Here is a 13,200-nt window from a genome sequence, read left to right on the forward strand (position 1 = left end):
TTTAGTTGAGGATCTCAAGGTGGAGAGACTGATCTGGATTAGCTGGGCGGCTCCGCTCCAATGCAATCGCTAGGATCCTTCTAAGAGGGAGGCTAAAATGTCAGAGTCAAGGCCGGGCACAGTGGCTCACACTTGTAATCCCAGCACTTTGGGAGGCCGGATGTGGTGGTGCGTGCCTTTAATCCCAGCTACTGGGGAGGCTGAGGTTGGAGAATTGCTTGAACCCGGGAGGTGGAGGTTACAGTGAGCTGAGATTGTGCCACTGCACTCCAGCCTGGGAGACAGAGTGAGACTCCATCTCTAGAAAAGAGAAGAGAAGAGAAAAGTCAGAGTCAGAGAGGAGATATGACAATGGGAGCAGAGGTCAGAGTGATGTCCTTTGAAGTTGGCAGAAGAAGCCATGAGCCAACAAATGCAGGCATCCCCTGGAAGCTGGAAAAGACAAGGAAACAGAGTCTTCTCTGAAGTCCAGAGGAAGCACAGCCCTGCCAGTGCCTTGATTTTGGCTCCCTGAAACTCAGTTTGGACTTCTGACATTCACAACAATAAAATAAACTCATATTGTCTTAATGCCTTTGCGTTTGCGGCAACTTGTAACAGGAACAATAGGAAACTAATGCATTGTCTGAAGCAACTGTGAAGGGCATAATAATCTACTCCAGGAGTTTAATTAATAATTTTCCAAGTTATATGAAAGGATTTAATTCATAGCTCAAGAATTCCAGACTCTGGCTGGGCACGGTGGCTCACACCTGTAATCCCAGCACTTTAGGAGGCCCCAGCGAGTGGATTACTTGAGGTCAGGAGTTCAAGACCAGCCTGGCCAACATGGTGAAACTCTGTCTCTCTACAAAAAATTAGCCTAGCGTGCTGGTGCATGCCTGTAATCCTAGCTACTCGGGAGGCTGAGGTAGGAGAATCGCAGGAACCCAGGAGGTGGAGGTTGTAGTGAGCCAAGATCATGCCATAGCCACTGCCACTGCACTCCAGCCTGGAGACAGAGTGAGACTCCATTTAAAAAAAAAAGAAAAAATTCCAGACTCTGGCAATACGACAAAACAGGATTTCATAACACTCCCAAAAGATGATGTTAGCTCTCCAGCAATGTATCCAGACCAAGATGAAATCTTTGAAATACCAGATGATGTAAAAGACTGATTATTACATTACTCAAAGCAATACAAGAGAAAGGTAAAAACCAACATAAATAAATCAACAATTCAGGATATGAATGAAAAATTTTCTAAAGAGATAGATATTTTAAAGAAAAACCAGTCAGAACTTCTGGAAACAAAAGATACATTTAGGGAATTACAAAATGCAGTGGAAAGTTCTAATAATAGAATAAACCATGAAGAAGAAAGAATTTCAGAGCTTGCAGAAAAGCTTAACCCAATCAAATTAACCCAATTAGACAAAAAAAAAAAAAAAAACGAAAATTAAAAAAAAAAAATGAACACATGCCCGGAGTGATGGCTCCTGCCTGCAATCCCAGCACTTTGGAAGGCCAGTGTGGGCAGATCGCTTGAGCCCAGAAATTCAAGACCAGCCTGGGCAACATCTCTACAAAGAATGCAAAAAATAAGCTGGGCATGATGGCAACACCTGTCAACACTTGTAATCCCAGCAACCCAGGAGGCTGAGGTGGGAGGATCACCTGAGGCCAGGAGGTCAAAGCTGCAGTGAGCTATGCTCGTGCCACTGCACTCCAGCTAGGGCAACAGAGTGAGACCCTGTCTCAAAGAAAGAGAAAGAATAAAGAAATGAACACAGTCTCCAAGAAACATGGGACTTTGTAAAATGGCCAAACCTAACAATTATTGCTCTTCCTGAGAGAGAAGAGAAAGGAAAAAGTTTGGAAAACTTATTTGAGGGAATAATTTAGGAAAACTTCACTTCTTCACTTGACTTGCTGGACATACAAATACAAAAAGCTCGGAGAATGGGAGATTCATTGGAAAAAAGATATCTCCAAGGCATATAGATATTAGGCTATCTAAACTCAATGTGGGTCAAGCACGGTGGCTCATGTTTGTAATTCCAGCACCTTGGTAAGCCAAACCATGTGGACCACCTGAGGTCAGGAGTTTGAGACCAGCCTGGTCAACATGGCAAAACGTCTCTATTAAAAACAAAAAATCAGCCAGGTGCAGTGGCTCATGCCTGTAATCCCAGCACTTTGGGAGGCCAAGGTAGGTGGATCACGAGGTCAGGAGTTCAAGACCAGCCTGGCCAACCTGGTGAAACCCCGTCTCTACTAAAAATACAAAAAAAATTAGCTGGGCCTGATGGCAGATGCCTGTAATCCCAGCTACTCGGGAGGCTGAGAAAGGGAATTGCTTGAACCCAGGAGGCAGAGGTTGCAGTGAGCTGAGATCGCGCCACTGCACTCAAGCCTGGGTGACAGAGCGAGACTCTATCTCAAAACAAAAAACAAACACACACACACACACACACACACACACACACACACAAAATTAGCCGGGCATGGTGGCAGACACTTGTTGTAGTCACAGCTACTCGGGAGGCTGAGGCAGGATAATCACTTGAACCCAGGAGGCAGAGGCTGCAGTGAGCCGAGATAAAGCCACTACACTCCAGCCTGGGCAGTTAGAGTGAAACTCCTTTTAAAATAATAATAATAATATAAAATAGGCCAGGCGCAGTGGCTCATGCCTATAATCCCAGCACTTTGGGAGGCTAAGGTGGGTGAATCACCTGAGGTCAGGAGTTCTTCAAGACCAGCCTAGCCAACATGGCAAAACCTCGTCTCTACTGAAAACACACAAAAAAATTAGCCAGGCATGGTGGCGGGTGCCTATAATCCCAGCTATTCAGGAGGCTGATGCAGGAGAATTGCTCGAACCCCCGAGGCGGAGGTTGCAATGAGCTGAGATCATGCCATTGCACTCCAGCCTAGGCGACAAGAGCGAACCTCTGTCTCAAAAATAAATACATAAATGGCCAGGCGCGGTGGCTCAAGCCTGTAATCCCAGCACTTTGGGAGGCCGAGACGGGTGGATCACGAGGTCAGGAGATCGAGACCATCCTGGCTAACATGGTGAAACCCCGTCTCTACTAAGAAATACAAAAAAACTAGCTGGGCGAGGTGGCAGGCGCCTGTAGTCCCAGCTTACTTGGGAGGCTGAGGCAGGAGAATGGCGTAAACCCGGGAGGCAGAGCTTGCAGTGAGCTAAGATCCGGCCACTGCACTCCAGCCTGGGCGACAGAGCAAGACTCCTTCTCAAAATAAATAAATAAATACATAAATACATAAATAAAAATAAAATAAAAATAAAGTCAATGTGAAGGAAATAATTCTAAGAGCAGTGAGACAAAAGCATCAGGTAACCTATAAAGGAAAACCTATCAGACTAACAGCAGACTTCCCATTAGAAACCTTATAACCCAGAAGGAATTGGGGGTCTTCTCTGTAGCCCCTTAAACAGAATAACTATCAGCCAAGAATCTTGTATGCAGCAAAACTAAGTTTCATAAATGAAGGAGAAATAAAATCTTTTTCAGACAAGCAAATGCTGAGGTAATTTGTCACTGCCAGACCAGTCCTATAAGGAATGCTAGAAGGAGTTCTAAATCTCAAAAACAAAAGGTCAGTATGCACCAGAATAGAACCTCTTGAAAGCATACAACTTGCAGGGAGGCTGGGCATGGTGGTTCATGCCTGTAATCCCAGCACTTTGGGAGGCCAAGGCGGGCGGATCATGAGGTCAGGAGATCAAGACCATCCTGGCTAACACAGTGAAACCCCATCTCTACTAAAAACACAAAAAATTAGCCAGGCCTGGTGGCATATGCCTGTAGTCCCAGCTACTCGGGAGGCTGAGGCAGGAGAATCACTTGAACCCGGGAGACAGAGGTTGCAGTGAGCCAAGGTTGCAACACTGCACTCCAGCCTGGGTGACAGAGTGAGGCTCCATCTTAAAAAAAAAAAAAAAAAAAAAAAAATTGCAGGGACTATAAAACAACAACACAATGAAGAAAACAAAGTAGTTAACAACTGATATGATGACTGGAACAGTACCTCATATCTCAATATTAACATTGAATGTAAATAATCTAAATGCTCAGGCTGGGCGCGGTGGCTCACGCCTGTAATCCCAGCATTTTGGGAGGCCAAGGCAGGCGGATCATGAGGTCAGGAGATCAAGACCATCCTGGCTAACACAGTGAAACCCCATCTCTACTAAAAATATAAAAAATTAGCCAGGCGTGGTGGCGGGTGCCTGTAGTCCCAGCTACTCTGGAGGCTGAGGCAGGAGAATGGCGCGAACCCAGGAGGCGGAGCTTGCAGTGAGTTGAGATGGTGCCACTGCATTCCAGCCTGGGCAACAGAACTAGACTCCATCTCACAAAATCATCATCATCATCATCATCATCATCGTCATCTAAATGCTCCACTCAAAAGATACATGTTGCCAGAGTGGATTAAAAAATCACGAACTAGGCCGGGCGCGGTGGCTCAAGCCTGTAATCCCAGCACTTTGGGAGGCCGAGACGGGTGGATCATGAGGTCAGGAGATCGAGACCATCCTGGCTAATACGGTGAAACCCCGTCTCTACTAAAAAATACAAAAAACTAGCCGGGCGATGAGGCGGGCGCCTGTAGTCCCAGCTACTCGGGAGGCTGAGACAGGAGAATGGCGTGAACCCGGGAGGCGGAGCTTGCAGTGAGCTGAGATCCGGCCACTGCACTCCAGCCTGGGTGGCAGAGCAAGACTCCGTCTCAAAAAAAAAAAAAAAAAAAAAAAAAAAAAAAAAAAAATCACGAACTAGCCAGGTGCAGTGGCTCATGCCTGTAATTCCAACACTTTGGGAGACTAAGATGGGCAGATTGCTTGAGCTCAGAAGTTCAAAACCAGCCTGGGTAACATGGTGAATCCTCCTCTCTACAAAAAATACAAAGATTAGCCAGGCACAGTGGTGTGCACCTGTAGTGCCAGCTACTCAAGAGGCTGATGTGAGAGGATTGCTTGAGGTCAAGGCTGCAATGAGCCGAGATTGTGCCACTATACTCCAGCCTGGGCGACAGAAAAGAAAAGAAAATAAAATCACAAACCAAATATCTGCTGTCTTTAAGAGATTCACTTAACACATAAGGATTCTTACACACTCAAGGTAAAGGGTGGAAAATGGTATTCCACACAAATGAAAACCAAAAGTGAGCAGTAACAGATATTCTTATATCACATAAAACAAACTTTAAGGCAAAAATATTTAAAGAGAGAGAGACAGAGAGAGAGACAAAGAAGGTCATTATATGATGATAAAGGAATCACACCAACAAGAATGTATTACAATCCTAAATATATATGCACCTAACTCTGGAACTCCCGGATTCATAAAACATTTACGAATAAATCTAAGAAAAGAGATAGACCACAACACAATAACAGCAGAGAACTTCAACAGTCTACTGACAGCACTAGAGAGATTATCAAGACAGAAAGTCAACAAAGAAACACTGGAGTTAAACTGCATATTGTAGAACTAATGGATACACAGATATTTACAGAACATTCTACCCAAGAACCGCAGTATATACATTCTTCTCATTAGCACATGCAGCATTCTCCAAAACAGACCATATGATAGGCCAAAAAGAAGTCTCAATAAATTTTTAAAAATCAAAATCAGCCAGGCGCAGTGGCTCACGCCTGTAATCCCAGCACTTTGGGAGGCCGAGGCAGGTGGATCACCTGAGGTCAGGGATCCTGGTCAATGTGATGAAACCCCATCTCTACTAAAAATACAAAAATTAGCAGGGCGTGGTGGCGGATGCCTGTAATCCCAGCTACTCAGGAGGCTGAGGCAGGAGAATCGCTTGAACGTGGGAGGTGGAGGTTGCAGTGAGCCGAGATCACACCATTGCACTCCAGCCTGGGTGGCAAGAGCTAAACTCCATCTCAAAATAAATAAATAAATAAATAAATGAATAAATAAATACATACATACATAAATACATAATCAAAATTATGGCCAGGCACGGTGGTTCACACCTGTAATCCCAGCATTTTGGGAGGCTGAGGCGAGCAGATCATGAGGTCAAGAGATCAAGACTATCCTGGCCAACATGGTGAAACCCCATCTCTACTAAAAAAAATACAAAAATTAGCTGGGTATGATGGTGCACACCTGTAGTCCCAGCTACTCAGGAGGCTGAGGCAGGAGAATCGCTTGAACCCAAACCCAGGAGGCGGAGCTTGCAGTGAGCCGAGATCACGCCACTGCACTCCAGCCTGGCAAAAAAAAAAAAAAAATCAAAATCATATCAAGTATCTTCTCAGACCACAGTGGAATAAAACTAGGAATCAACTCCAGAAGAAACCCTCAACACTATACAAAAAACATGGAAATGAAACGATATGCTCCTGATTTTTGCTTGACAATGAAATCAAGATGGAAAAGTCTTCAAAATGAATGATAATAGTGACACAAGTTATCAAACCTCTGGGATACAGAAAAAGCACATGTCACAAAATGCCTATATCAAAAAGTCTGAAAGATCACAAATTGATAATCTAATGTCACACTTCAAGGAACTAGAGAAACAACAACAAACCAAACCCAAAGTTAGCAGAAGAAAATAAGTAACAAAGATAAAAGCAAAACTAAATGAAATTGAAACAAAAATATACAGAAGATCAATGAAAGAAAAAGTGATTTTTTTTTTTTTTTTTGAGTCAGAATCTTGCTCTGTCACCAGGCTGGAGTGCACTGGCGCAATCTTGGCTCACTGCAACCTCCGCCTCCCGGGTTCAAGTGATTCTTCTGCCTCAGCCTCCCAAGTAGCTGGGACTACAGGCATCCGCCACCACACTCAGCTAATTTTTGTATTTTTAGTAGAGACGAGGTTTCACCATGTTGGCCAGGATGGTCTCGATCTCTTGACCTCCTGATCCACTCGCCACAGCCTCCCAAAGTGCTGGAATTACAGGTGTGAGCCATCACGCCCGGCCTGAAAAAGTGATTTATTTGAAAAGATAAACAAAATTGATAGACTATTAGCTAGATTAATCAATAAAAGAAGGGAGAAGATTCAAATAAACCCAATTGGAAGTGAAAATGGAGACATTACAACCAACAGCACAGAAATATAAAAGATTATTCAAGACTAGTATGAACCCTTCTATGCAGACAAACTAGAAAACCTAGAGGAAATGGACAAATTTCTGGAAACATACCACCCTCCTAGCTTGAATCAGGAAGAAATAGAAATCCTGAACAGATGAATAACAAACAGTGAGATTGAATCAGTAATTTTAAAACTTCCAAAAAAACAAGCCCAGGGCCAATGGATTCACAGCCAAATTCTACCAGACCTTCACAGAAGAATTGGGACCCATCCTACTGAAACTATTCGAAAAGACTAAGAAAGAGTGAATCTTCCCTAACTCATTTTTTGAAGCCAGTATCATCCTGATACTAAAGCCAGGACAGGGCATTTAAAAAAAAATAAAACTGCAGACCAATATCCTTGATGACCATAGATGAAAAATCCTCAACAAAATACTAGCAAACTGAATCCAACACACATCAAAAAGATAATTCACCATGATCAAGTCAGTTTCATTCCAGGGATGGTTCAACATACACAAGTAAACAAATGTGATTCATGACATAAGCAGAATTAAAAACAAAAACCGGCCGGGCGCGGTGGCTCAAGCCTGTAATCCCAGCACTTTGGGAGGCCGAGACGGGTGGATCATAAGGTCAGGAGATCGAGACCATCCTGGTCTACACTGTGAAACCCCGTCTCTACTAAAAAATACAAAAAACTAGCCGGGCGAGATGGCGGGCGCCTGTAGTCCCAGCTACTCGGGAGGCTGAGGCAGGAGAATGGCGTAAACCCGGGAGGCGGAGCTTGCAGTGAGCTGAGATCCAGCCACTGCACTCCAGCCTGGGCGACAGAGCAAGACTCCGTCTCAAAAATAAATAAATAAATAAATAAATACATACATACATACATACATAAAATAAAATAAAAACAAAAACCATATGATTATCTCAATAGATACAGAAAAAGCATTCTATAAAATCCAGCATCCCTTTATGATAAAAACCCTCACTAAACTAGGCATAGGAAGGAACATACCTCAGAATAATAAAAGCTGTATGTAACAAACCCATAGTCAACATCATACTGAATGGGGAAAAGTCAAAAAGCATTCCCCTTAAGAATTGGAACAAGACGAGGATGCTCACTTTCACCACTTCTGTTCAACACAGTAGTACTGGAAGTCCTAGCCAGAGCAATCAGGCAAGAGAAAGAAATAAAGAGCATCCAAATTGGAAAATAGAGAAGTCAAACTGTCTCTGTTTGCCAATGATATAATCATATATCTAGAAAACCCTAAAAATTCCTCCAAAAGACTTTTATATTTGATAAATGAATTCAGTAATGTCTTAGCTTACAAAATCAATGTACTCTGCTGGGTGCAGTGGCTCATGCCTGTAATCCCAGCACTTTCAGAGTCCAAGGTGAGTGGATCACTTGAGCCCAGGAATTTGAGACCAGCCTGGGCAACATAGTGACAACTTGTCTCCATAAAAAAATTTTAAAACTGGCTGGGCACAGTGGCTTATGCCTGTAATCCCAGTACTTTGGGAGGCTGAGGTGGGTGCATCGCCTGTGGTCAAAAGTTTGAGACCAGCCTGGCCAACATGGTGAAACCCCATCTCTGCTAAAAATATAAAATTAGCCAGGTATGGTGACACATGTCAGTAATCCCAGCTATTTGGGAGGCTGAGGCAGGAGAATCACTTGAACCTGGGGGGCAGAGGATGAAGTGAGCAGACATTGTGCCACTGCACTCCAGCCTGGTCAACAAGAGTGAAACTCCATCTAAAAAAAAAAAAAAAAAAATTAAATTAACCATATGTGGACCAGATGCGTTGGCTCATGCCTGTAATCTCAGCACTTTAGGAGTTCAAGGTGGGCAGATCACCTGAGGTTAGGAGTTCCAGACCAGCCTGGCCAACATGGTGAAACCCTGTCTCTACTAAAAATACAAAAATTAGCTGGGCATGGTGGCAGGTGCCTGTAAACCCAGCTACTCAGGAAGCTGAGGCAGGAGAATCTATTGAACCCAGGAGGTGGAGGTTGCGGTGAGCTGAGATCGTGCCACTACACTCCAGCCTGGGGGACAAGAGTGAGACTTCATCTCAAAAAAAAAAAAAAAATTAGCCACATGTGGTGGCATGTGCCTATATTCCCAGCTACTTGGGAGGCTGAGATGGGAGAACTGCTTGAACCCAGGAGGCAGAGGTTGCAGTGAGCCAAGATCACACCACTGCAAGCCAGGCATAGTGATGTGCAACTGTAGTCCCAGCTACTTGGGAAGCTGATGCAGGAGGATCACTCGAGCCTGGGAGGGCAAGACTACAATGAACCATGATCATGCCACTGCACTCCAGCCTGGGCTACAGAGCAAGGCCCTGTCTCACAAAAAAAAAAAAAAAAAAAAAAAAAGGGGAGAGAGAGAATTATTTCATGCAAATTTAAGTAAGATTAATGATTGTCTTAGTCAGTTTTATGCTGCTATAACAGAATACTTGAGACTGAGTAATTTATAATGAACAGAAATTTATTTCTCAGAGTTCTGAAGGCTGGAAAGTCTGAGACTGAGGGACCAGTATCTGGTGAGCACCTTCTTGCTGCATCATCTCATGGTAGAAGACTGAGAACAAGAGAAAGAGCAAGAAGGGGAAGAACTCTTCTTTTTGTAAAGTACCCACTCCTGAGATAATGGCATTAATCCATCCATACAGGCGGGGCCCTCATGACCTAATCATCTCTTAGAGGTCCCACCTCCCATTGTAACCTACTATTACAATGGCAATTAAATTTCAGCATGAGGCTGCACGTGGTGGCTCATGCCTATAATCCCAGCATTTTGGGAGGCCAAGGTGGGCGGATCACTTGAGGTCAGGAGTTCAAGACCAGCCTGACCAACATGGTGAAACCTTGTCTCTACTAAGAAATACAAAAATTAGCCAGGTATTGTGGTGGGTGCCTGTAATCCCAGCTACTCAGGAGGCTGAGAAAGGAAAATCACTTGAACCCGGGAGGTGGAGGTTGCGATGAGTCAGGATTGCACCACTGCACTCCAACCTGGACGACAGAGCGAGACTTCACTACAAAAAAAAAAAAAAAGAAAAAAAAATTCAGCATGAGTTTGGGAGGAGACAAACCTTAAAACCACAGTAGTGATAAAATCATAAATCTTTTATCTATTTCTGTAGGAAAAAAGCTTGACACCTTAAAGACAAATACTCAAATTTTATCTCGTATACTGACTGTTTTTTTTTTAAAGCTGCTTACAGAACAGAATTCTATGTATGGCTCCATTTTTGTAAAAAGGAATGTTTTATACAAAATTGCTCTATGGTCAGATGCATGGGTTTGACTCTGAGCTCCACCTCATACTTGTCGTATGGGCAAGTTACATTCACACCATGACACCATGACTCTGTTGTTAGTAAAAGAGGAGAGCAGTGGTTCTTACCTCACAGAACTGTTGTTATCAACTGAGAAAATTTGGGGAACTGCTTAAAACAGTACCTACCACGTAGTGAGTATATGATGAACATTTGCTCATTATCATGATCATCATTATATTAATACTCTTGTAGAAAACATCCTGGAAGAGGCAGGTGCAATGGCTCACACCTGTAATCCCAGCACTTTGAGAGGCCAAGATGGGAGGATCACCTGAGGTTAGGAGTTCGAGACCAGCCTGGCCAACAGAGATGAGTGAAACCTCATCTCTACTCAAAATACAAAAATTAGCTGGGCGTGGTAGTGGGTGCCTGTAGTTCCATCTACTCGGGAGGTTGAGGCAAGAGAATCGTTTGAACCTGGGAGGCAGAGGTTGCAGTGAGCTGAGATTACACCATTGCACTCCAGCCTGGGTGACAAGAGCAAGACTCCATCTCAAAACAAACAAACAAAAAATCCTGGAAGCATGGATAGACAATAAGAGGTTGAGTGGTTTTGTTTTTCCTTTGTGCCTTTTTCTGTCCTCCCTTCCCTTCCTTCCTTTCTTTCATTTGAGACAGGGTCTCGCTCTGTTGCCCAGGCAGGAGTGCAGGGGCAGTTTTGATGTCAAAAATAATGTGTAAGCTGGTCTGGCATAGTGGCTCGTGCCTGTAATCTCAGCACTTTGGAAAGCCCAAGTAGGTGGATCACTTGAGGCCAGGAGTTCGAGACCAGCCAGACCAGCGAGACCAGCCTGACCAACATAGAAACCCTGTCTCTACTAAAAATACAAAAATTAACTGAGCTTGGTGGTGTGTACCTGTAGTCCCAGAAATTATGACGACTCACTGCAGCCCAGGCTCAAGCAATCCTCTCACTTCAGCCTCCTGAGTAGCTAAAATAAATAAATAAATAAATAAATAAATAAATAAATAAATAGGTATGTACCACTATGCCCAGCTGATTCTTATTTTTGTATTTTTTGTAATGATGAGGCCTCTCTATGTTGCCCAGCCTGGTCTTCAACTCCCGGGCTTAAGTGATCCTCCCACTTCAGCCTCCCAAAGTGCTGGGATTACAAGCATGAGCCACCATGCTTGGCCTCTTCTTTGTTCTTTTCTATGTCCTTGAAAACATCTACAATAAACTTATACATTTTTTTGAGACAGAGTCTCACTTTGTCACCTGGGCTGGAGTGTAGTGGCACGATCTCAACTCACTGCAACCTCCTCCTCCTAGATTCCAGCAATTCTCCTGTAATAGCTGGGACTATAGGTGCACACCACCAAGCCCAGTTAACTTTTGTATTTTTAGTAGAGACAGGGTTTCTATGTTGGTCAGGCTGGTCTCGCTGGTCTGGCTGGTCTCGAACTCCTGGCCTCAAGTGATCCACCCACTTGGGCTTTCCAAAGTGCTGAGATTATAGGCACGAGCCACTATGCCAGATCAGCTTACACATTATTTTTGAAACAATTTCCCATTCCAATAAAACCCTTTGTCTTTTTCACAAGCCCTTTCTTTTGACTCCATTCATACGGTCCCTCGCCAACCTACTGCTCCTCCACATGTAAATAAATATTTAAGAATTACATCCTTTCTGTGTTGCCAAAACTAAACAAGCACCTCATCCTCTCTATATAGTTTTCTTCATTATCCAATATTTTTGGCCTCTTCTTGCTCCTTCCTTCCAGAACAGTAACGTCTGTCCTAACTCATAACTGGTAGGCAGTGGTGCCATCTCGGCTCACTGCAACCTCTACCTCCTGGGTTCAAGCAATTCTCCTGCTTCAGCCTCCCAAGTAGCTGAGACTACAGGTGTACGCCACCACACCTGCTAGTTTTTTTTGTATTTTAGTAGAGACAGGGTTTCACTGTATTGTCCAGGCTGGTCTCAAACTCCTGAGTTCAGGCAATCTGCCTGCCTCGGCCTCCCAAAGTGCTAGGATTATAGGCGTGAGCCACCACACCTAGCCCCTTATGATTTTCTTAATAAAACTTTTTTTTTTTTTTTTTTTTGAGGCGGAGTCTCGCTCTGTCGCCCGGACTGGAGTGCAGTGGCCAGATCTCAGCTCACTGCAAGCTCCGCCTCCCGGGTTTACGCCATTCTCCTGCCTCAGCCTCCTGAGTAGCTGGGACTACAGGCGCCCACCACCTCGCCCGGCTACTTTTTGTATTTTTAGTAGAGACGGGGTTTCACCGTGTTAGCCAGGATGGTCTCGATCTCCTGACCTCGTGATCCGCCCGTCTCGGCCTCCCAAAGTGCTGGGATTACAGGCTTGAGCCACCGCGCCCGGCGATTTTCTTAATAAAACTTTTTATCTGTGTTTCTTTATTGTAAGAATACAGTGTATAATATATATAATATGCAAAATATGTTAATTGACTGTTAACATTATCAATAAGGCTTTGGGTCCATAGTGGGCTATTTGTATTAGTTAAGTTTTGAGGAAGTCAACAGTTGTACATGGATTTTTTTCAACTATTTAGGGGGTCAGCACCCACAATCTTCATATAATTCAAGGGTTAACTGTACATATATAATATTTTTTATTTTATTGAACCACTTGAAATTAAGTTGTACATATCATGACATTTCACTTCAAATACTTTTGTATGTATCTGCTAAGAATATAGACATTGTGGGCCGGGCGCGGTGGCTCAAGCCTGTAATCCCAGCACTTTGGGAGGCCGAGACGGGCGGA

The sequence above is a fragment of the Rhinopithecus roxellana genome, chromosome 13 (genome assembly GCF_007565055.1).
Source record: "Rhinopithecus roxellana isolate Shanxi Qingling chromosome 13, ASM756505v1, whole genome shotgun sequence".
NCBI classification, from domain to species: Eukaryota; Metazoa; Chordata; class Mammalia; order Primates; family Cercopithecidae; genus Rhinopithecus; species Rhinopithecus roxellana.